At 45.9% G+C, this 24397-nt stretch overlaps 1 long non-coding RNA gene across 1 annotated transcript; it reads left to right on the top strand.

Moving 5' to 3' along the window:
• The first annotated feature begins 435 nt into the window (after positions 1–435).
• On the top strand, positions 436–23902 carry LOC147112615 (uncharacterized). Its single transcript, XR_015079444.1, has 2 exons — positions 436–705; positions 23527–23902. It is a non-coding gene; the product is annotated as an uncharacterized LOC147112615 (long non-coding RNA).
• The last annotated feature ends 495 nt before the right edge of the window (positions 23903–24397 follow it).

Genomic DNA, 24397 nt, shown 5'->3' with positions numbered 1-24397 from the left:
GTATGCCTACACTGTAACAGACAGCCCTTCTTTATCCACCCCCTGAGCACCTTCCTCACCCATGATCAATGGCTTACCCAGTGTTGTCTCATCAAACTCACTAATATCCCCTGAAGTATGTGTATGTTCAGACAGCCAACTGTTTTCACACATAGAGTGAGCGTCCAAATTCCGGAGTTCTGGAATCCGGGATAGTTGACAGGGTCGTCCGGAATCAGTAAAATGTTCCGGAATCCGTAACTCGGATTTTGAACGCTCAACCTGTACTTCAAAAAGCCATTAACTTTTGTTGTCTTTTTTTGAAAAATCCTATGAAAAATGCGAGTGATGCAATAAAGCTTCAGTGTTGTGTTTTATCCTCCTTAATCTGCACTAAGTGTTTCCGTCAGGCTGCGGCCACGGCACCACGCCGCCCTGGTGACCTAGTGTGGGCCATCGGATGCTCTGCAGCGCTCGCAACGTCCCTGCCCTTTAACAAAAGGGGCGGGGCGGAGAAACGCGTCCGCGCTATGCGGAGCGGCCCAGGCATTGTCGGACTCGGAACGTGTTTCTGATGTCCGAAGTCCGGAAACGCCCGAGCCCAGGTTGCGATATCTCCGAATTTCGGACATCAGGAACGCGATCCGAAGTCCGGAAAACACACAGACCGGCTCGGACTCGGTCCCGACGTCGCCGGATTCTGGACGCTCAACCTGTACCGCTGTGGTGAGCATATTTGTACTAACTTCCTCTTCCCAGGTTTGTAAATGTGTGTATGCGATTATATTTGCATAGACCAGGAACATTGCCATCTCGACAAACTTCAGCACTCCCCGAATCCTGAGCAGCTGGACATCTAATTACGATAGCAAAATACTGCAGATGTTGGAAATCCGAAATAACAACAGAAAATGCTGGAAAAACTCAGCAGGTCAGGCAACATCCATGGAGAGAAATTTGAGTTGACGTTTCGGGTCGAACCCTTCTTCAAAACTTCTTCAAAGACCTGCTGAGTTTTTCCAGCATTTTCTGTTGTTATTTCGGACATCTAATTATCTCCTTATATTTTTGAGTGGGTCCTTCTTCCGTTCTGATATGCGCATACATTCATTGTGGCAATGATTTTCACTGTCATCAAGTTTAAAGCCGTGTCCGTGCCTTGCTGTGAAACACAGAGGATGTGGTCACTGTAACTATCTCCTTATGTTTACAGGAAGGGCACAAACCTGGGAAGAGGAAGTAAGGTTGCCAACTCTGGTTGGACATATTCCTGGAGGTATCATCACATGACCTGACTGCCTCCAACTGCCCTGCCACCACTCTACTAGTCATAATATTTATTAATGACTTAGACGATGATGTAGAAATGCATATATACAAATTTGTCGATGGCACAAAGCTAGGCGGCATTGTAGGCAGTGTAGATGAAAGCCAAAACTGTGGCAAATGACTTTCAATGTAAGCAAATGTGAGGTCACCCACTTTGGACCTAAAAAGGATAGAACAGGGTACTTTTTAAATGATGAAAAGCTAAAAACAGTGGATGTCCAAAGGTACGTAGATCACTAAAATGTCATGAACAGGTACAGAAAATAATCAAACAGGCGAATGGAATGCTGGCCTTTATATCTAGAGGACTAGAGTACAAGCGGGTATAAGTTATGCTGCAACTGTACAAAACCCTGGTTAGACCACACCTGGAGTACTGTGAGCAATTCTGGACACCACACCTTAGGAAGGATATATTGGCCTTGGAGGGAGTGCAGCGTAGGTTTACCAGAATGAAACCCGGACTTCAAGGGTTAAGTTATGAGGAGAGATTACACAAATTAGGGTTGTATTCCCTAGAATTTAGAAGGTTATGGGGTGATCTGATCAAAATTTTCAGGATATTAAGGGGAACAGATAGGGTAGATAGAGAGAAACTATTTCCGCTGGTTGGGGAGTCTAGGACTAGGGAGCATAGTCTAAAAATTAGAGCCAGACCTTTCAGGAGTAAAATTAGGAATCACTTCTACACACAAAGGGTGGTAGACGTTTGGAACTCCCTTCCACACAAACGACAATTGATGCTAGATCAATTGTTAATTTTAATCGGAGATTGGTAGCTATTTGTTAACCAAGGGTATTAAGAGATATGGGCCAAAGGTGGGTATTTGGAGTTAGGTCACAGATCAGCCATGATCTCATTGAATGGTGGAACAGGCTCGAGGGGCTGAATGGCCCTCTTATGTTCCTACTGCCATTGGTCACCCGACACGTCCATTATCACAAACCCTGCTTTCCCATGCCAAATGGAAAGCGAACAGACTCTTTGGGCTGGATTTTGCCAGCCCCGAGGAGGCAGGTACGGAGGCGGGACTTCCGGTAAAGTTGCAGAAAGTGGGGGCGGCTGGCAAACCCGCCCCCATCCCGCCTCCGTGCCCTTTTGCCAGGAGGCGGGAAGCCGTCCTGACCCGGGTCCTGTCTCCTCGAGGTGGGAAAGGGATTAAATCCTTTTAACTGCCTATTAACAGGTAGTTAACAGGCAGAAAAAGGGGATTAGTCCCATTTTACCTTTTCAACTGCAGGCTTCCCGACCTCGCTGAACCCCGCCAGGTTGGAGGAGTCGAGTAGGAGGTCTGCGGGGGTCGGAGGGGTCTGAAAGTGAGGTGTAGAGATGAGTGATGGGTGCAAGTGTGGAGTGGTAAATATGTAAGGTGAGTGTAAATTGTTAAAAAATGTTCACTTACCTTTGTTTCTGCCTACAGCCTTCATCCGCTTTGGATTGGGAGTCCCGACATCTCCCTTGTAGATTTCACAGACTGGCTGTTGGATCCTCTGAACCAACAGTCATCTGAAATCTACAAAGTAGAAAGGTTTGATGAGTCCTGAACACAAGGGCTCATCAAACTACACAGAATGTCAGTGTTTGTACAGCTTCACAGAGCTGTCAAATGCTGACATTTCTTCTTTCAAGAAATCTTGACAGATGGCACGTCAGACGTTGACGTGCTCTGTCAGTGACTTCCCCCTAATTGGCCTGCTGAGCCCGCAGGGCGGGCTTAACAAGGTCAATCGGGAAAATCCTGCTGGTTGGCCAGAAGATGATGGAGGCGGGACTTAGATCTGACAAGCAGCAGTCCCGCCTCCAGCTCATCTCCATTCACAAAATCCAACACTTTGTTACCTGAATGGATGATTCTTGACCTCCAATAGTTTTATAACTAATAAATAAAAGTGTTCAAAGTAAATGGGGAAAAAAAAACATTTTTTTAACGCCCCTACGATTTTTCTCCAGTGTTGCTGGAAGCTGTGCCCAGGAGATCAATCTGTAATTCCTGGAGACTTCAGGACAATCCTGCAGGGTTGGCAATCCTAAGAGGAAGTCTGTACAGTTATGCTCACCTCAGCACCTGTGATATGTGTGAAAACAGGTGACTGTCTGGACACACACACATATTGATTTATATGTTCTCTTTACAGATGCTGACGGGCCTGCTGGGTGTTTCCAGTCTTGTCTGTTTTTGTTTTAGATCTCTGGCATTCGCAGCACGTTGCTTTTTATTTGTGGTTTCCATATGTCCTCATCTGTGAAGGAGGCCTGTCTACACCTTGCTCTGCTCATCAGCACTAAAATATGCACACTCCACAGCTGGATTGATATGCTAAGCCCTAATTAAAGAAGTTACCAGCACTAATATCGCAGGGTTTTTTTTCTGATTATTTGCTTAAAGTAGAAATGGCGCTCTACAAAATATGAAACCTATGTTTCATCCTGATCCAGGGAACATAAATGAAGGGAAACAAATAGAAAATGTCAGTACAAATGTACAACTAACGTACCGAAATGGCATTTCTGCCTTTACCTCCATTTCCTCTCATTTTGTTCAAACAAATATGTATCTGTATTGCCTATTTTGCCAGCCGTTCTTTTCTGACCAATATCTCACTCACCTCTTCTTCTCCTTCTAATCTGGCATTCCTTTCCCTGCTGTTGAGATGTCTTTTCTGTTCTTCACATTTCTTATTGATCTCGTTCTCCCTAATTAATTTGTCTGTCTCTCTCTCTCAACCTGCTTCTTTATTTCTGTGTCAGCAACTGTGGATGCTCCCAGACATTATAGGGCAAATTTTCCTCCAGGCCCTGTGCCTAACACTGGTCAGTAAAGATTTACGGTTTCAGGTCATTTGCATAGCTCAGATGCTCCCCTGACGGAGGTCCACCTCCCGCAGGACCTAGAGCAGGGGTGGGCAATTATTTGGGCTGGAGGGTCGCTTAACAAGTTTTGGTGAGCTGCTGAGGGCCGCACACACAAAATGAATTGTGTTAACAACAGCTACCATTAAAATTTGTTATGGCAGTTATTATGTAAAGAACCCTTCATGTGGTTTTCACACTTAATAAAAATAACAACACTTATTAACATGCTAACGAACATGATACAGGTTTACCCAAAATGTAATGAACCTCAGCAAGGCCCAAATCGTGCACAAATACTGTACCCAGAGAGACGCTGTTGTTATTCACACGTGCCTTGGGACGTTTTACTACGTAAAAAGTGCTATATAAATACAAGTTTTTGTTGTTGTAGCTTCAGCTGGATACAATGATAACTCGACTACTACATTGACTACTACAGGTAACCCCAGGCAGTCTGACACATCTCCATTATCCATATGATGATCCATTTTTTAGCTCCTCGTCTTTTGTTGTCTGTCTGCAATAATTCAAGGTCATACCTGGCTTGTGAGAACTGCCTGAATCAGACTATTTCGCAGAGAAGAGGTCCTTGACTTACTTCCTGAATCTGGAAATGCCTAAATCTCGGAATTGTTTCAGAAAAAAATACGCCGATTTGAGGTGAGGTGAAGGGAGGGGATGCATAACTGAATTCTTACGAACCCAGCCTTCTCGTCCCAAATATTCCATCCTCTCGCTTACTGAGACTAATAGCACAGGAGATTCAATTCCTTATTAAACACTTCTGCCTTCTCATGGACAACACCACCAGAGATCAACTAGTATATAAACCGTCTTGTCTTGTGTACAGTGCACGTCACACTCTGCGTGTGTCCCTAGCACAAATAATAATAGGACACACTTTTATGAGCGGCTTAAACTTCCCATAAAACACTTTGCCATCATCCACTTATTTCACTGGTTCTTACCACAACTCTCAGAAACCTCAACCTGCCTAAATCTCGGCACCCACTCCTCCGCCCCCGATTTGCGCATTTTGCAAAAATGAAATTGCGAGATTTAGGCATTCCATTCAGATCCACTGCACGGACCGGATTGAATCAATTGGCGGGTCAGACACAGTCCGCGGGCCGTATTTTGCCCACCGCTGACCTACAGCCTAGAAAAAGGGAGGAAGATCCACCGCTGCTGCAGGCCAGAGAGGCCTGTGTTTGGGGCCTTACTGGCTGCTGTTTAGAAACATCAGCAAATAGCCTCTAGCACTAATCCCCGGTCCGATGTACCTGTGAAAACGAAAAGGGACTTGCCTTCTGGGTCATGTGTGATTCCTGTCTGCCCCTCTCTAATCCTCCAATCAGAGAGGGGCTCGGTGTAGGGGCTTGGACCTTCTTCTGGGCACCCATCAACATGGTTGCCCTTTCAGCAAATGCCCCATCCTGCCTCATTTAGATGACTGCTTTTAGTCGGTAACTTATTGTAGGCACAGCCATTCCCCCCTCGCCCAGGCAAAATCCCAGAAATCCTGGATGACCAGGAGCCATACACCATAAGTTGACAGATTTCGGTTCAGCACCAATACCATCCAAGGTGAGCAAGGCTCAGTTGTCACAGGTCTCCGTCCCTATTTCCAATGAAAATTGGCCTTTGTAAAGCAAACAATATCTGCCCGAGCTACAACTTGTTTATTTTTCTACCTAAGTACAGCCTGAGCCCTGATGTCCCATTAAAACTCTGGCATAGCCCACATTTTTTACTAAAACTCAATTGAACTAATATTTGATATACATACACTGTGGGGGGGGTGGGGTGGGGTGGCGGGGGGCGTGACTGCATTCCAACATAAGTGCAGTGTGCACTCTCTGGAAACCACTGGGGCTGAATTTGCGAGGCTGGGGGGAGGTCACCTCATTTACATAATCCTGGCATGTGCCCACCTGCCCCAGAAGCCCAGGAATTCTAGCCAAAGTCAGCCTGCTCTGGAGGGGTGCTAGGGTCCCTCCAGAAATGGAAACTATGCTATCCAGTGGCCTGTTCATAAGATGGCCAAAATACACTGCAAAAAAATTGAAGTCTTAGAGGGATTTAGGTGTGTCCCAGGCAGCCTAGTATGCCTGTACCTACACCGATGATATGCTGGGCCCCTCTGGGACCTGGGGACGTGGGAACTTACAACAATGTGAGACACCAGAACCCCTCCTCCAACCACTGGCCTTGTAAGGGCAGGTACAAGATCCGTGACATCCTGGACATCAGGCCAAGGCCTGATGTGTCTGGGTCATGGTCTAATTTCAGGCCCTTACCATGGGAGTGCGCCAGAGGAGTTTGAGATTTTCAGCCCCACAGATGTTATAAAAATGCATGCTATAAGTGGAATACAAGCCTGGACCTGGCACATAAACCAGCGTTGAATGGAATCTGCACAACACCTGAGTTCAACATCTGTTTGAGTCATGTGACTCGACATTATTTGGCAATTTCATAAATAAAAAGAGAAAATGCTGTAAATGCACAACAGCCCTGAGGGCATTAAGAATCAACCAAGCAGTGTGGGACTGGAGTCACATATAAACCAGTCCAGGCAGGTTCCCTGTCCTGAAGGACATCAGTGAACTAGCTGAGTTTTTACAACAATCCAGCAGCTTTCATGGTCATTTTTCCGAGTGCCATGCCGTAAATTACCAGACTTGTAATTCAATTTTACAACTTGCCACATTGTTTTTTGAACTCATGACCTCTTGGTTGCTAGTCCAGTGCCAAAACCATACAATGCAATGTGTAATGAATATTCTTTTTTTTTTGGATGCTTCACACCATTCTGCTACTCAATATTTCCATTTGTTTCTCTATGTATTGTACTTGATAATGTATATGTTTTAATTATATTCATTATGGATGTAATATACCTCAGTGAGACATATTGGGGATAGTGCAGGAAGGTGAAGTTGAGGTAGAAGGTCAGTTATGATCTTGATGAATAGCGGAGCAGGCTCAAAGGGCCAAATGGCCTACTCCTGCTCCTATTTCTTATGTTCTTTTGTTCTTTTATCTGGCTCTGGGGCTGGAGGTGGAAAAGTGGGATTACCTATCTCATCTTCAAATGATAATATCCCTCACACAATAGGAGCTTGTCCAATTTTCATTGGTTCGGGGGATCACACACATTTTGATTGTCCTTATGTCATTGAGACTGCCCTCATGTGACTCCCTCTTTATGTCGTATATAAAGTATGTAAAGGTCCTGTGTAATAACTCTACACTATCCTAAAAATGAATACCTTTCAAGCTCTCTAACCAGAAAATAACAATAAAAACTTCAAGAATCAGTGTAATCGGTAAGTATGCCATTTCTCTGGGGTTCCTGTGGATCTACCGGCAAAGTTACAGCGGTCGATCAGGACAATCCCCATGGAAATTCAACCCCTTAACCTTCGGCAAGGGGTTCAGCTGTGACTTCTAGTGATGAAGATAGTGATCACTCTTTGCTCCCTGAGAAAAGTCCTGAACTTGTATTTTACAAATTCCTGCAAATCCTCAACTCTTCCCTCAGAGGAGAGATAAAGTTGGTTCAGAGCAGAATATCTCAGAACTGTGTGGCTGGACTTTGAATTTGTCTGCCACTTTGTTAATTCTAGGCTTCTGATTTAGCATTGGATGGATTGTGAGTGGGGGAGACATAATTTGATCAACTCACATATCCATCTGCAACAGAAAATAGATAAACACACTTCTTGCACTGTTTTTACATCTATAGACCAACTAGGCACCCACGTTTCTAGTTCTCTCAGTCTTTTTAGATAGAATTACATAGAATTTACATAGAATGTACAGCACAGAAACAGGCCATTCAACCCGACTGGTCTATGCCGGTATTTATGCTCAACACGATCCTCCTCCCACCCCTCTTCATCTAACCCTATCAGCATAACCCTCTATTCCTTTCTGATTCATGTGTTTATCTGTCTTCCCCTTAAATGCATCAATGTGAAATGTATTCTTGTTTGTACTTTACATTAGCTTCAAAAAAGCCCACTAACACACTTCACATTATTTATAAAATTATAAAGAACACATTAAAAGGACGTTTCGCTAATGCAGCATTCAGGAAGCAGCCCATCGCCACTAGTGCATAAGAGCCACAGAATCAATCTCAGTGCATCAAACTCCTGATTCCACAGAACAAAAGTTTTCCCTGCTATGGAGGACCTTACAGTGCACAGAGACCATAGTTCCTGCTGTTATTACTAGCAGTGGTGCTGAGAAGAGAAAGGGACCTGGTCCAGTGTATTAGCAGCTGGATTCAGGTAGCAATGGGGCTGCCGGGAAGAGGGCCATGGTCTGTGCTGGCCCCAAAATGCTGATGTCTGCATCAAATGCTGGCATGTATGCATGTGATTCCCCAGAATGAGTCAAGATTGGACCACTGCCTACAGTATGTAAGCGCTGTCTAAATGATTAAGAACAGCTGTTCTTGAGTTATTGCATGTGCTGTAATGCTTGGGACTGATTAAAATGATAATGCAGAATTGTGTTGTTAATGAATAAACTATTTTGCACTGTTAATCTCTCAATAGCATCAGTGCCTCAACAAGTAGGCATGTTGCAATCTTCTATTTCTAGTGTGATTTGTAGCTATTCACATACAAGCATTTTTACTTCATGCTCAATTACTTTGATGCAAATTTGTGCTGCTTGAGCAGAAAGTTGTGCTATATATATTAAGTGTAGAAATTCCTAGCCCTTGTCACAGGATGTCTATGTCTGTCAAATCATTTACACTAACTGTTGCTATTGTTGAATAATTTTGTCTGTGTTGAACCTAGTACTGCCTCTCTGTGCAACCTCTGACTGCCAATATGAGGCTCAGTGGCCTAAACATCGGTTTGATGGTAACGCCGTTGATTTTCTGAGCCAGATATCACTTGGCTGACATTTATCATCCCAGGTCTAACTTACTCTATTGCCCAAGAAGGGTTGTCATTGAGAATATTACCTTCATTAGTAAACATCTGGGCCAAGAGTTTCCGCTTTGGGCGCAATTGGCGATCTGGGTGCAAATTGCGCTCAATATTGCGCTAGTTATAAGTTGTTTTTTTCTCAAGTTTCTGCACAAACTCATTTGCAAAATTTTCCATGAACAAGCGCAATCTACCCTTTTAGAACGTAATTTAATTTTTTTTTTTTTAATTTGCAATCTTTTAAAAGTGGTGAAGCAGAAACATTTTGTTTTGGATTTTTGTAAATAGTCTTCTGTGAAATAATCTAAACTTTGACATATTAATTACATAGGATTACATAGGACATACAGCACAGAAACAGGCCATTTGGCCCAAACAGTCCATGCTGGCGTTTATGCTCCACTCGAGCCTCCTCCCGTCTTTCCTCATCTAAATCTATCAGCATAACCCTCTATTCCCTTCACCCTCATATGTTTGTCCAGCCTCCCCGTAAATGCATCTATACTATTCGCTTCAACCGCTCCCTGTGGTAGCGCGTTCCACATTCTCACCACTCTTTGGGTAAAGAAGTTTCTTCTGAATTCCCTATTGGATTTCTTGGTGACTATCTTATATTAATGGCCTCTAGTTATGCTCTTCCCCACAAGTGGAAACATTCTCTCTGTATCCACTCTATCAAAACCTTTCATAATGTTATAGACCTCTATTAGGTCACCCTTCAACCATCTTTTTTCAAGAGAAAAGAGACCAAGCCTGTTCATCCTTTCCTGATATGTATACCCTCGCATTTCTGGTATCATCCTTGTAAATCTTCTCTGCACCCTCTCCAGTGCCTCGATATCCTTTTTATAATATGGCGACCAGAACTGCACGCAGTACTCCAAGTGTGGTCTAACCAAGGTTCGATACAGGTTTAGCATAACTTCCCTACTTTTCAATTCTATCCCTCTAGAAATAAACCCTAGTGCTTGGTTTGCATTTTTAATGGCCTTGCTAACCTGTGGCGCAGCTTTTAGTGATTTGTGTATTTGTACTCCGAAATCCCTTTGTTCCTCTACCCACCCAGACTCCCAGCCTCCAAGTGATAAGTGACCTCCTTATTCTTTCTACCAAAACGTAATACCTCACGTTTGTCTATGTTGAACTTCATTTGCCAATTATGTGCTCATTCTGCAAGTTTATTAATGTCCCCCTGTAATTTGTTGCAGTCCTCCTCAGTATTAGAAATTGTGTTTTTGATTCCAAAGTCTAAATCGCTAATGTAAATTGTGAACAGCTTTGATCCCAGCACTGATCCTTGTGGAACACCACTACCCACCTTCTGCCACTGTGAATAACTACCCTTTACTCCCACTCGCTGCTTTCTGTCTTGAAGCTAGCTAGCAATCCATTCTGCTACTTGTCTCCTGACTCTGCATTCTCTGATCTTATTCATTAGTCTATTATGGGGTACCTTATCGAAGGCCTTTTGAAAACCTAGATAATTTACATCTACTGCATTACCCTTGTCTACTCTCTCTCTGTTACCTCTTCAAAAAATTCAATAAGGTTGGTCAAGCAAGACTTTCCCTTTTGAAATCCATGCTGACTATTCATTATTATACTTTTCGTTTCTAGATGTTCTTCTAATTTTTTCCTTTAGTAGGGATTCCATTATTTTTCCTACCACCGATGTTAAGCTGATTGGTCTATAATTCCCTGGACATGTTCAATCCCCCTCCTCACTGAGTCAGAAGGTTGTAGGTTCAAGTCCCACTCCAGGGACTTGAGCACATAAAGCTAGACTGACAGTCCAGTGCAGTGCTGAGGGAGTGCTGCACTGTCGGAGGTGCTGTCTTTCAGATGAGGCATTAAACCGAGGCCCTGTCTGCTCTCTCAGGTGGACGTAAAAGATCCCGTGGCACTATTTCGAAGAAGAGCAGGGGAGTTCTCCCCGGTGTCCTGACCAATATTTATCCCTCAGTCCACATAACAAAAACCGATGATCTGGTCATTATCACATTGCTGTTTGTGGGAGCTTGCTGTGTGCAAATTGGCTGCTGCGTTTCCCACAAACAACAGTGACTACACTTCAAAAAGTACTTCATTGGTTGTGAAGTGCTTTGAGTCATCCGGTGGTCATGAAAGGTGCTATATAAGTGCAAATCTTTCTTTCTTAAATATCGGTATAACGTTAGCTATCTGCCAGTCTTCTGGCACTACACCTTTTTCTAACAAATTATTAAATATGTGTAGTAATGCCTCTGCTATCTCCTCCCTAGATTCTTTTAAAATGCGTGGGTTTTATCCTCTTTGAGTTTGATTAGTTTATTTAAAATACCCCTATTTTAAATGCACTTATCTCATTACTCATCTCATCGTCCAATGTCATGCCACCTGTTCTATCTCCCTGGTAAATACCAAAGCAAAATAATGATTTAATATTTCTGCCATCTCCCAATCGTTACCTGTGGTATTGTCCTGTTCATCCCTTAATGGTATCTGTAACTATTTCAATTAAAACTAATTGTGACAGGATCTGTCCTTAATCAAGAAATTGATCACTAACTTTTACGTTTCTCTATTCAGATTGTTCTGTCATCTATATGGAATGGAAATGTGAACCGTTAATCCTATTTAACTCTTACAAAGCTTGAATTCTACCTATTCATTACATTGATTTTACCATTAAACATGCCGAGGAAGGCAGTGGGGACTGATTAGGGACTGACTGGGGTCATTTTCAACTTTCAGCACCTGGGTGGTACTGTGGCGGAGACTATCACCCACCAGTTTACTGTCCAAGGTGAAAATTATCCACATTGTATCAACAAATGCAATAGCACCTCATCTTTTGATTAGGCACTTTACAGCCTTCCGGACTCAACACTGAGTTCAGCAATTTCGGATCATAACCTCTGCCCACATTTTTTTGGACAGCAGTTGTTGCTGATCATTCTGATACTCCCATTTATACCTCCTCTAGACCCATCTTTTGTTTCTTAACTTGTCCCATTAGCACCTCCTTTCGCCTTGCGCCATCAGCCCTTTTGTCTTTTAATCTCTCCTGCCTTTCACCCTATCACACACCTTCCCTTTTGTTCTTTCCTCCCCTCCCCCTTTTCCCTGCCTCTGTACTTGCTTAAAACGTGTTACTCCAGTTCTGACGAAAGGTCATCGACCTGAAACGTTAACTCTGTTTCTCGCCACAGATGCTGCCTGGCCTGCTGAGTATTTCCAGCATTTTCAGTTTTTTATTTCAGATTTCCAGCATCCGCATTATTTTGCTTTTGTAAACGCAAATACCTGGTGAAAAATTTGATAAAGAGTAGTAGTGAACGGTTGTTTTTCAGGCTGGAGGGAAGAATACAGTGGTGTCCGCCAGGAGTCGGTATTAAGACCACTGCTCTTTCTGATACATATTAATGACTTGGACTTGGCTATACAGGGTAAATTTCAAAGTTTGCAGATAAAACAAAACTCAGAAATGTAGTTGACAGTGAGTAGGATAGCAACAGACTTCAGGAGGACATAAGGCAGACTAATGAAACGGGCAGATACATGGCAGATGGAATTTAACAGAGAAGTGTGAAGTGATGCATTTTCATAGGAAGAATAAGGAGAAGCAATATTGTAGGAGTCTACGTACTCCTAGCAAAAAATACTGAACTCGGAGAGGTTCAACAGAAAAGGTTTAATTGTTGAGGCTGCATGCTGAACACAAAATGGAGTCAGAGACTACACAAAGTACAACTCTCTTTCATCAGTGCACAGCTTCGACTGCCCCTCCCCCGCTCTGGGCTTAACTATGTTGCAGATCGAGTTTCTTAAAGGTGCGATCTTTCTTAAAGGCATGACGCCTGATTTATAGTCTACGGACCGGAAAGCGGATTGTGTCCTTTCTGTGATCGGTACACCACACAGCTCCCCCCAGAATCCGCTAGTAGGGAGTGTACGAACCGGCGTGGTGGCTTGATGGCACGGCCGGAACGGCTCTTGGCGGTTGGTGTCGGGAGCGGGGCGGTCGGACGCATCGGGCTCTTAGGTGGTCTGCCCCACGGTGGGGGTTGGCCCACTTGAACGGGTTCATCGGGCTCTAGGTGCACCAGCTTGAGCCGGTCGACCGACACCTTGTCAGTTCTGCCGCCCACTTCGAGGAGGAAGAACTTGTTCCCCGTCTGGAGTACCGTGTAGGGTCCGTCATATGGGGGCCGTAGAGGTCCTCGGTGGGCATCATGGCGCACGAAAACAAATTTGGCCATGTGCAGGCTAGGTGGTACGCGGGTTGCTGGTTCGCCGTGCCGGCCGGTGGGTACCGGAGCGAACTGTTGTGCTCGGTTGGCGAAAGCGCGGCGTTGCTGGTCAGCCGACCAGGGGGTCGTGGCGGTGGGCAGGAACTCTCCGGGTACGCGCAGCGGCTGTCCATACACGAGTTCCGCCGCCGAGGCTTGCAGGTCTTCCTTGACCGCGGAGCGTAGGCCGAGTAGCACCCACGGGAGGCGGTCGATCCAAGCCTCGTCCTCGAGGCTGGCGCAGAGGGACGCCTTCATGGACCTGTGGAATCGCTCACACAGTCCATTGGCTTGGGGGTGGTAAGCCGTGGTGCGGTGAACGGCCACCCCGAGGTTTCGGGCGATGGCGGCCCACAGGTCAGAGGTGAACTGCGGGCCTCTATCCGACGTCATGTCAGAGGGGACGCCGAACCGAGCGACCCAGGTACCGATGAACGCCCTCGCGATGTCGGCGGTGGTGGTGGACGTCAGTGGAATGGCCTCAGGCCAGCGGGTGGTAGGGTCCACGATTGTCAGCAGGTGCGTGTGACCTTGTGATGGCGGCAGGGGGCCGACGAGGTCGATGTGGACGTGGTCAAACCTTCTTTCTGGCACGGTGAACTCCTCGAGTGGGGCTTTTGGCACGCTGGCAAGCTATGCAGGATCTGGCCCAGACGCGCACATCTTTGCGCAGGCCGCGCCAGACAAATTGGTTGGCCACCAGTCTAATGGACGCGCGGGTGCCGGGGTGTGAGAGGCCGTGGACGATGTCGAACACCCGTTTTCGCCAGGACGCCGGGACTACGGGGCGGGGTTGCACCAAGGAGGTGTCGCATTTGACTGTGATGGCGGACGGGCTGCAGGCGACGTCGGTCAGTCGCAGCCCTGGGAGGGTTGTGGGCGCGGAGAGCAGATCGGGGTCGGTGCGTTGCTCCGCTGCCAGTTGAGCATAGTCCACTGCCAGGTGGGCGCCGTGGACGGCGGGGCGGGATAGGCAGTCGGCCACCACGTTGTCTCGACCGGAGACGTGCCGGATGTCCGTGGTGAATTCCGACACCACGGCGAGCTGGCGTTGTTGCCTGGCTGACCACGGGTCCGCAGATTTCGCCATCGCGAATGTCAGGGGTTTCTGGTCGACAAACGCGGTGAAGGGGCGGCCCTCCAGAAGAAATCTAAAATGGCGGACTGCCAGGTACAGTGTGAGGAGCTCGCGGTCAAAGGCGCTGTATTTGGCCTCCGGGGGGCGCAGTTGGTGGCTGAAAAAGGCCAGCGGTTGCCAGGCCCCGTTGACCCACTGTTCGTACACGGCGCCGACCGCGTGGTCGGAGGCGTCCGTGGTGAGGGCCACCCTGGCGTTGGGCTGTGGGTGAGCGAGCATGGTGGCGTCGGCGAGCGCCTTTTTGGTCGAGTCGAAAGCGGTCAACATGTCCGCCAACCACTCAATCGCCATTCTGTCTTTCTTACCCCGGAGAGCTTCGTATAGGGGCTACATGAGGGAGGCCGCTCCGGGAATGAAGCGGTTGTAAAAGTTGATCATCCCCAAGAACTCCTGGAGGCCTTTGATGGTGGTAGGCCGGGGGAACTGCTGGACGGCTTGCACCTTGGCGGGCAGGGGAATGGCTCTGTCCTGCGTGATGTGGTGGCTGAGGAATTCGATCCTGCTGAGGCCGAATTGGCACTTGGCTGGGCTAATGATGAGCCCGTGCTCACTGAGCCGCTGGAACAGGGTGCGGAGGTGCTCAATGTGTTCCTGCTTGGAGGAACTAGCTACCAGGATGTCATCCAGGTAGACAAAGAGGAACTTCAGGTCCCGGAGGACCGAGTCCATGAGCCGCTGGAAGGCCTGGGCCGCGTTTTTGAGGCCGAAGGGCATTCGGAGGAACTCGAATAGCCCAAAAGGGGTGATTGTGGCCGTCTTGGGAACGTCCGTGGGGTGGACTGGCACCTGATGGTAACCGCGCACCAGGTCGACTTTGGAGAAGACTGAGCGGCCGGCCAGTCTAGTCGAGAAGTCTTGAATGTGCGGTATGGGGTACCGATCTGGCGTGGTGGCGTTGCTTAGGCGCCGGTAGTCCCCGCAGTGGTGCCATCCCCCGCCGGGTTTGGTGATGATGTGGAGTGGGGAGGCCCAGGGGCTGTTGGAGCGGCGGATGATGCCGAACTGTTCCATTGTGGCGAACTCGGCCCGCGCGATCTCCAGCTTGGCCGGGTCCAGCCTGCGGGCGTGGGCATACACCGGTGGGCCTGTGGTGGGGATGAAGTGTTCTACCCCGTGCTTAGCAACCTTCGCGGAGAAGGTCGGGTTGGTGAGGGCTGGGAACTCAGCCAGGAGTGCTGAGTAGTCGTCCGTTGAGCGGGCGCGGCACTGCCACGCCATTTCGGTGGGTTGGGGGGGGCCATGGCACCCGAGACAGGTGACATGGTGTTCATGTCCACGAGGCGGCGCCGAGGCATGTCGACCAACAGGCCGTGGGCGCACAGGAAATCTGCACCGAGGAGCGGGGAGAGCACCTTGGCAGTGATAAACTCCCAGTGGTAGCGGCGGCCTGCGAGGTCGATGGTGACGGTGCGGGTGCCGTACGTCCGGATGTCAGTGCCATTGGCGGCAGCCAGCGCAGGGCCGCGGCCGCCTCGCTGGATCTCGAGGGCAGACGCGGGGATGATGCTGCGCTGCGCGCCCGTGTCGCATAGGAAACGGCGTCCGGAGGCACTGTCCATAACGTACAGCAGCACGCCTGCTTGCCCCACGGCCATTGTGTAGGCCAGTGTGGGGGCGGTTGGAAACGTGCAGGGATGGCTGCAGCGGCGTGCCCGTGCGCCGAACCAAGTATGGAAGTAGCAGTAGCCCTGGGTCGGAGGGCTTGGGGGACGTGGGGGCCTGGGGGGCCTCGTGGCCGAGCTGTGTGGCCGCGCGATAGAGGGTGGAGCGCGCGCCGACGCTGCGGAGGCCAGGTCAGGGGTGACGGCGTGGTTGGAGCTGGCGGACAGGAGCTTATCGGCTTCGTCGGCCAGGGCGTCGAGGTCCGTGAGGCTGGACGCCACGATCGCCGGGCGGATGCTGGGAGGTAGTTGGCGGATAAAGAGCGTGCGGAAGAGGGAGCCGGGCGGTTTCTCGTCGGTCAGAGCAAACATGTGTGAGAGCAAGTCCGACGGCGTGGAGTCACCGAGGCCCGGGAGGTCAAGGAGGTGGCAGTTGCGCAAAAATTGGGAGGCTGTGAATTTTTTAATGAGCGCGGCCTTGAGATGTGCGTACTTGCCTTCCTCCGGAGAGTTTTGTAGTGTTGTCCAGACTTTCGTGATTGTGGAGCTGCCCAGGGAGGCGAGGAGGTAGTCGTACATCGTTGCATCGGCGGTGATGCCACGGAGTCGGAATTGCGATTCGGCTTGAAGGAACCAGGCGGTGGCCAGGTTCTCCCAGAACTCTGGCAGGTTCACAGAAACTGCGTTTGTGTCAGCCATGGTTACGCTTAGGAGTCGTCCTGAGCGTCGGGGTCACCAATGTAGGAGTCTACGTACTCCTAGCAAAAAATACTGAACTCGGAGAGGTTCAACAGAAAAGGTTTAATTGTTGAGGCTGCATGCTGAACACAAAATGGAGTCAGAGACTACACAAAGTACAACTCTCTTTCATCAGTGCACAGCTTCGACTGCCCCTCCCCCGCTCTGGGCTTAACTATGTTGCAGATTGAGTTTCTTAAAGGTGCGATCCTTCTTAAAGGCATGACGCCTGATTTATAGTCTACAGACTGGAAAGCGGATTGTGTCCATTCTGTGATTGGTACGCCACACAATAAACTAAATGGTACAGTTTTAAAGGGGGTATAGGAACAGAGATCTGGGGTGTACGTACACAAATCCTTGAAGGTGGCAGGACAAGTTGAGAAGAAGGCTGTTAAAAAGCATATGGATCCAGGGGCATAGAGTACAAAAGCAAGGAAGTTATGCTAAGCCTTTATAAATCACTGGTTAGGCCCCAGCTGGAGTATTGTGTCCAATTCTGGGCACCACAATTTAGGAAGTATTTCAGAGCTTTAGAAAGGGTGCACAGGAGATTTACTGGAATGGTACCAGGTACATAAAAACATAAGAAATAGGAGCAGGAGTAGGCCATTCGGCCCTTCGAGCCTACTCCACCATTGAATAAGATCAAGGCTGATTTTCTACATCAACTCCACCTTCCCACACTATCCCCATATCCCTTGATTCCCTTAATATCCAAAAATCTATCGATCTCTGTCTTGAATATACTCAACAATTGAGCATCCATAGCCCTCTGGGGTAGAGAATTTCAAAGATTCACCACCCTTTGAGTGAAGAAATTTCTCCTCATCTCTGTCCTAAATGGCTGACCCCTTATTTTGAGACTGTGACCACTAGTTCTAGACTCTCCAGCCAGGGGAAACATCCTCCCAGTATCTACCCTGTCAAGCCCCTTAAGAATTTTATACGTTTCAATGAGATCACCTCTCATTCTTCTAAACTCTATCTAGTCCACTCAATCTATGCGGGGCTTCAGTTATGTGGAGAGACTAGAGAAGCTGGGTTTGTTCTCCTTAGAGTAGAGAATTTTAAGAGGAGATTTGATAGAGGTGTTCAGAATCATGAAGGGTTAAATAAGGAGAAATTGTTTCCAGTGACAGAAGGGTCGGTAACCAGAGGACACAGATTTAAGGTAACTGACAAAAGAACCAGAGGTGAGATGAGTAGAATTTTTTTATGTAGCGAGTTGTTATGATCTGGAATGCACTACCTGAAAAGGTGATGGAAGCAGATTTAATAGTAATATTTTAGAAGGGAATTGGAGAAATACTTGAAGGGGAAAAATTTGCAGGGCTTTGGGGAAAGAGTAGGGGAGTGGGACTAATTGGATAGCTCTTTCAAAGGCACAAAGGACCTAATGGTCTCCTTCTGTGCTATGATTCTAGGGTTTAGGAGATGTATTGTGACATGATGGGGGAGAAATTGGTCTCCGTTGTGCTAGTCTTTTGGGTGAACAATTGGGGGAACCAATTTTTGGGTACAATCTCTCAATCCTTTATCTCTAGGTGTTTTTTCCCTCTTGCTTCAGTCTCTTACTTCAGCAGGCTCTCTCAGTTTGCTTACTTTTGCCTCTCTCATCCTATTTCCAGTTTCTTATTCTACCTGCGTTCTAAATCTCCTAGCAACTACGTTTCTCTTGCCAAGGCTCTTTTTAGCCAGTACATTTCTAAGCTCCAACACATGGGTCCTGTGTTCATTAGTTACTCTGATTTATTTCAGAAAGTTGATCTTTGACCCTAGGCATTCCACCTGCACTTGATTTATAGTTGCAGAGTTAACATTTTTGACCTGCATTTGATTGCCATATTAGGAGCTTAAAGGGCCGTTTAGTGCTCAAAAAACGGGCACTGTGTGGTCCACTTTCTAAGCCATGATCTTGAATCAAAATGGCATCAATCATAAAGCATTCTGGTTACAAGACATGTGAGTCATGAAATTTGAGAACTTCCCTCCGTAAGTAATCAAACTAGTTTAAGCTGCTGTCTGCACCTTTTCCATCTGATAGAAAGCATTTTCCACACCACTAAAATGAGCTAAAACAGACCACAAAATTAAAATGCCTCCTCGATCTGTGTGCCTTTGCATTTATAATTCAGATTTATAACAAAATGTGATGCTTAAAAAATGAAAAGCAAAACTACCATACAGTGAATGTATATAAAATATATATCTATTATTGATTTTAGTGCTAATCTGATACACAAGAAACATTTTAGAACAAATTTAAATGAGATATTACACAAGTGCAGGTTACATGAATCTGCTGAACATGGTTCCTCTGATAGCTTCCCAATGTTTTGAGCTACAGTTCATGCTTAGATGATCCTTGAGTCCAGGTTAAAGTATCTACTGGTTCACTGGATGTCTTCAGTGATTGGTGGGTACTGCCAGATACACTTTTAGATTTTTCCCTGACTTTATAGTTCTAACTTAATTTATGTTTTTGTTCACCATTGTTGAAATATCAACTTGGGTGAATCACTCTCTCCTTGAATTATTAGCAGCGTCATCCCTATACAACATGATGCATTCATTTAAGAACAAATAATATGGGTGTTCTGCTCATAAGTCACCAACGATATCCTCTGTAACTGCAAAGTAGCCCTTTATCTTCTCCTGTAGCTCCCACGTGGTAACCTTTGAAGTTTATCCTTGGCTTCCTCCTCTCATTCATCCAAAAGCTACATCTCAATGTCCTCATCCCCAGTCAAAAACTCTACACCATTGTGATTGACTTCACTCCCCACCCCCACCATTTCCATCTGCTCATTTAGGCTGAACCAGACTGCATGCAACCTCAGTGTTCTGTTGACCCAGAGCTGAGCTTCAAATCCCACATCTCATCCACTACCAAGACTGAATACATTCACCTCTGCAATATTGCTCACCTTTGTCGCTACTTCACCCTCACTGCTGCTGAAACTTTTATTCACACCTTCGGCACACCTAGACTCAATGAACATTGTAGTATACTTAGATGCAAGTAACTTTGTAGGCCCAATTTTCTTTACCACAAGTCAGATAGAGCCCACCCGGAATGCACTCTGCCTGATGGGTCTCAACCCACCTGTGTTTGTAGGTTAGGTCATTATCATATTTATTGACATTCCCCTGGCACAAGAAGGGGCTGGCACCTAAAATTGGGTAAGGAAAGTGCACCATGCTGCAGATCTGAAAGGCCTGGAAGTGGTAATGACTGTCATCTTCAAGACTTCTGGCTGCTGTCCAAAATCAGCAGCTAGAAGGCCTCAAGTCCTGCTGGTCCTGCAAAAACAATTCTTACCCAATGGGAGGTTTGAGGAGGTTGCTGGCAGCTCCATCTCATATCCAAATTGAGGAGGCCTTCTGTCATTTGGGCAACCACCAAGCAGAGCTCCAAGAAAGCAGAGTACATAGGCCTTGCGTTGGGGTGGAGGGCTCAGAATGGGATGGAGCACTGTGCTTGGAAAAGACTGGTGGAACTCTGGGCTTTGAAAGTAATGGAGGAACCTAGAACTGGGAAAGAATCAGGATCAGAGCATCGACTGGGAGGAAGCAAGAAGGTTAAGGGACTGAGGTGGGATGGGGCGAGGCACAGGCCTAGAGACAGTCGCTTGCATGTGACTGACTGGTCCCTGGCAACCAGTCATGTTATTACCACAACTCAGTAACAACTCTAAATGGATTGACATGGGCACAGCCTTTTTATACAATACAGATAGATGCATATGCACAGTTAATATTTCCATATCAGTTTTTCCATCACATTCCTACATATGCATATGTCTGTCAAACATCTCAATTCATCTGCTTTAGTGCACACTGAATTTGATTTTGCTGTATTTTAGTTAATTTTGATATTTTATTTTTACCTAGAATCAGTTCTCTTGGCCTGTCCACTTCCACAGCAGTGCTGACCAGGCTACCTTAACTAGTGAGATCTTTGGTTTTTGGTTGCACTCTTCAAGGGTCTCAAGGGAATATTTTGGAGTTGGATGACCTTTATAATTTATGGGGGTGCGGGGGCGGGGGTTGTGGGGACAGGCCTGTATTCCAAGCATTTCAGGTTGGTCCACTATATTGCTGTTTATATTGAAACAAGGCAATAAAAATCATGGTTGTGTAATCATAAAAATCTGTGAGGGCTGCGTTTGTTTTTTGTTTGGGTAGTTAAAGAGGATGGATTGCCAAAGTTCTTTCAGATGTGACTCTTACCAGCCTCACACAGGAGCTGCTACATGCAAACAGCTCTGATTCTCATTACTAAATATCATAATGGTTACTGAGCTGCCTGAAATCTGGCAAATGTTAGAAAGGCAATAATGCAATATAGCTTACAAAAACCTGCCAACTTCTGGAGGTCCCCTTCAGGGTGGTCTAGGATATCAGCTTTGGTACTGTTATGGTAAATTATCAAAATAAAAGTGACAGAAAAGAATGGGTGGGAGAAAATGTCAGATAAGCTTTTTACATTGTTTTATGTTTCTTACAGGATTTTTAGTCTTATTCCCATTACCTTGTCTTCTAATGTTTTGAGATTTTTCCAAAAAAATGTCCGCAACTAGACATTATACAATGTATGTACACACACAGTCAACCTTATACGAGTTCAATGTTGGGTTTCTGCCATTAGATATTGCTAGTATTTCTATCATCTCTAGTTGTTGCTAGTAGGAAAAATCATATATTAAAACACTCCGAGGTGGCCGGGATGGGGTCTTGAGCTGTAACGCCAGTTTAGCCTGTGCTTAGCGCAAGAAGCCATCTTGGTAAAGGAGTTGAAGTGCCACTAGGAACGGCCACTCAGAGGATAGTTAAGGCTCTGGTTGACAATTAAATTGCCTGCTAGTGCTCATTAAAGAGGCTGCACTCCAGTTTGGTGGCTAGCATTTCAATTAACGACCTCTCCTAACAGCAACCAGCTGAATAGGAGTAAACAAGTCATTGCGGAGGATTTTGAGCGCTACTTAAAGCCATGTTCAGCTTTCACAGTTTACTTGCTGCTGGAGATTGCCTGCATTTGAAGAGGACTTTTGAGACACATTGGGAGACTTTCTGGGACACATTGTCAAGACTTCACCAAGACACTATCAACATTTTTCCTGGAAATTCTCTGAAGACTTCAGCTAAAAAGAATGAATGCTGTGCTACTCCACCTCATTGGAGATCTTATAGGAGTCACCAGGAGAATGGGAGTGCTTGATCATGGGAATCTTGCTAGCCATTTGGCCTGCAGGAGGAATGGGAGGAGGAGATGAGGCCAGGCAGAGCAGCACCAACTGCTGCAGGAGAGAGGGACAGGAGGGCGAGGTGGGCTCTCTTGCGGGAACAGGACATCCCCCCTCCTCTGGACATCCTCCACCAAGACCTCCAGTGCTGTCCGAGAACCTGTGCACCCTCTTCCTCGGTCCCTGAGCCATCCTGAAATGGTCCATTGTGTGTTTTGTCAGCGCACTCCACATCTTCAATGAAAGTAGATGCGTGGAGGCTGCATGTAACGTTCCACTAAAATTGCTCTAAACAGCTTTTGAGTGCTAAACCTGCAGGGTCTATTTTAGTGCCTCCAGGCATGTTTAAATCATGGCAAATTGAATTAGCCCCCAAATTGTGGGCTAAAACCAGACTTTCATACAGGCATATCTTATTACCACACCACAACACCCATTTAGTGCCAGTTTTCACCCTTTCACCAAAATACCCTCCTATTCTCCTGTGGACTATTCAATCTGCAAGTCTGTACTGTCCATTCCTATACTAAAATGGCCAGTAATAGAAATTCAAATGCACTTTGTGCTGCAAATGGATATTAGCTTCCCATCATAGCAAACAGCATAATTCATTTTATGCTGGCCCAGTTTGGTCAGAGTTGGATTCTGTTTACCTTCAACTTCAAGACTAATATCACGAGCTATATGTTTCATATTATACATTTTTCACTCAATTTGACATTGGAGACATGATAGAAGTGTTTTTATTGTTATATCATTTGTTGGAGTCAATCGCAGATTTAAATATTTTATTATTTTGGCTGTATAACTCCTTCCTTTTATTGGGAGAGCACAACATAATTAACTATAGAGCACATCTGCTCATTTCAAAGGAGCCTGCACAATGTGCATTGTCATGGAATCTACCCAATTGACGTATTCTCTTCAGGGAGGTGAATCTTGAGTAAAAATGTCAGAAAAATACAGCTCTGTGACCTTTGTCATATTAATGAAGGAGTGGGCGAATGGGTAACAAACATTTCTGTGATATCTGATGGCAAATAAACTGGCCCATAGTTTACTCTTGGCTTAAATGTTAAAGACATTTTCATTATGTGTAAAGTGCTCAGGGAAAAATTAAGCTGTAGTAAATGCAAATAAATTTCTTTTTTTGTAATTCTATTAATTCCTCATTCATGCAAAGGACTGAAGGGAAATGTAGGAAAACATTGGGTGCCAAAAAAAATCAAGGTTGTTAACAGCTTGTGATGGCCAAGCAAATTGAAACTGTGGAGAAAATGTATAGATTTCCTCAGGATGGCATGTATAGGATAAAACCTTTGTGAAAATCCATTGATAGCATTGTAAGTGGGAGCATTATTACATGGTTTTCAGCGGCAAGCATCATGGGTGTTCTATTTGTTTCCTACCAGATAATGCACCACCAGATGGAGGAAATGGCAGACGAAATGCACAGATGTCATAGGAGGTACACCACGGGTCAAAACAAATTACAACAGAGTAAAGATACTGGGCGAGACATAGCCTTCATGACCTCCCAGAGGAGCCATCCATTATTACATTGACCCTCCAAAGTACCTTTACAGGCACAGGCTCCTGGCGCAATTATGTTAACGATCTTTCCTAGAAACTTAAGCTAGGTTCTACAGCGGTCACCATGGGCAGATGAAGGTTCCGTTTCACCATACTCATGCCAGTGGAGCAGAATTTCAGAGCTTCTGTAATCAAGTGAAATTTGCTGTACTGATTTTCTGCTATTTTAATGAAGGAGTCCCCAGGTCTGATAAACTGTTTATTCTTCTGTTGTCTGAAGTCTAGGAAAATATGAATGTCAATTCAGTACATTAGTCACAGTAACAAGAATTTCTGATTGACTCTGGGCAATACAAGATATTGTGCAACTAAAATCATACTTGAATTTATAAGATTCATTTACAGGGTTCACTTACACAGAAAGGGAGGCAATCACGTGTGGTGGGGAAGTGGATGCGGTAGGGTTGGCACTGGGCTGGAAGATTTTTTTGGGGACAGGAAAACCATTTGGAATATTGTTTGCTGTTTGAGCAACTTGCCTTTATAAGGAAATTAATTTAGAAAAGAAAAGAACAACAAGGAAGATTTAGGACTTAGGACTCTGGTTATGAGGAGAGATAAAGCTGAACTCTTCTCAGTGGAGAAATAAATAAATAAATATAAATATATAATAGGGAAATGACAAAGACATTGAACAAATATTTTGTATTGGTCCTCACGGTAGAAGACACTAAAAGCATTCCAATAATA

This window comes from Somniosus microcephalus, chromosome 9 (genome assembly GCF_052327205.1).
Source record: "Somniosus microcephalus isolate GS21.2 chromosome 9, FLI_Smic_1.0, whole genome shotgun sequence".
In the NCBI taxonomy this organism is placed as follows: Eukaryota; Metazoa; Chordata; class Chondrichthyes; order Squaliformes; family Somniosidae; genus Somniosus; species Somniosus microcephalus.
Note: the sequence above shows the minus strand (reverse complement) of the source record. Positions and strands in the feature narration are given on the sequence as shown.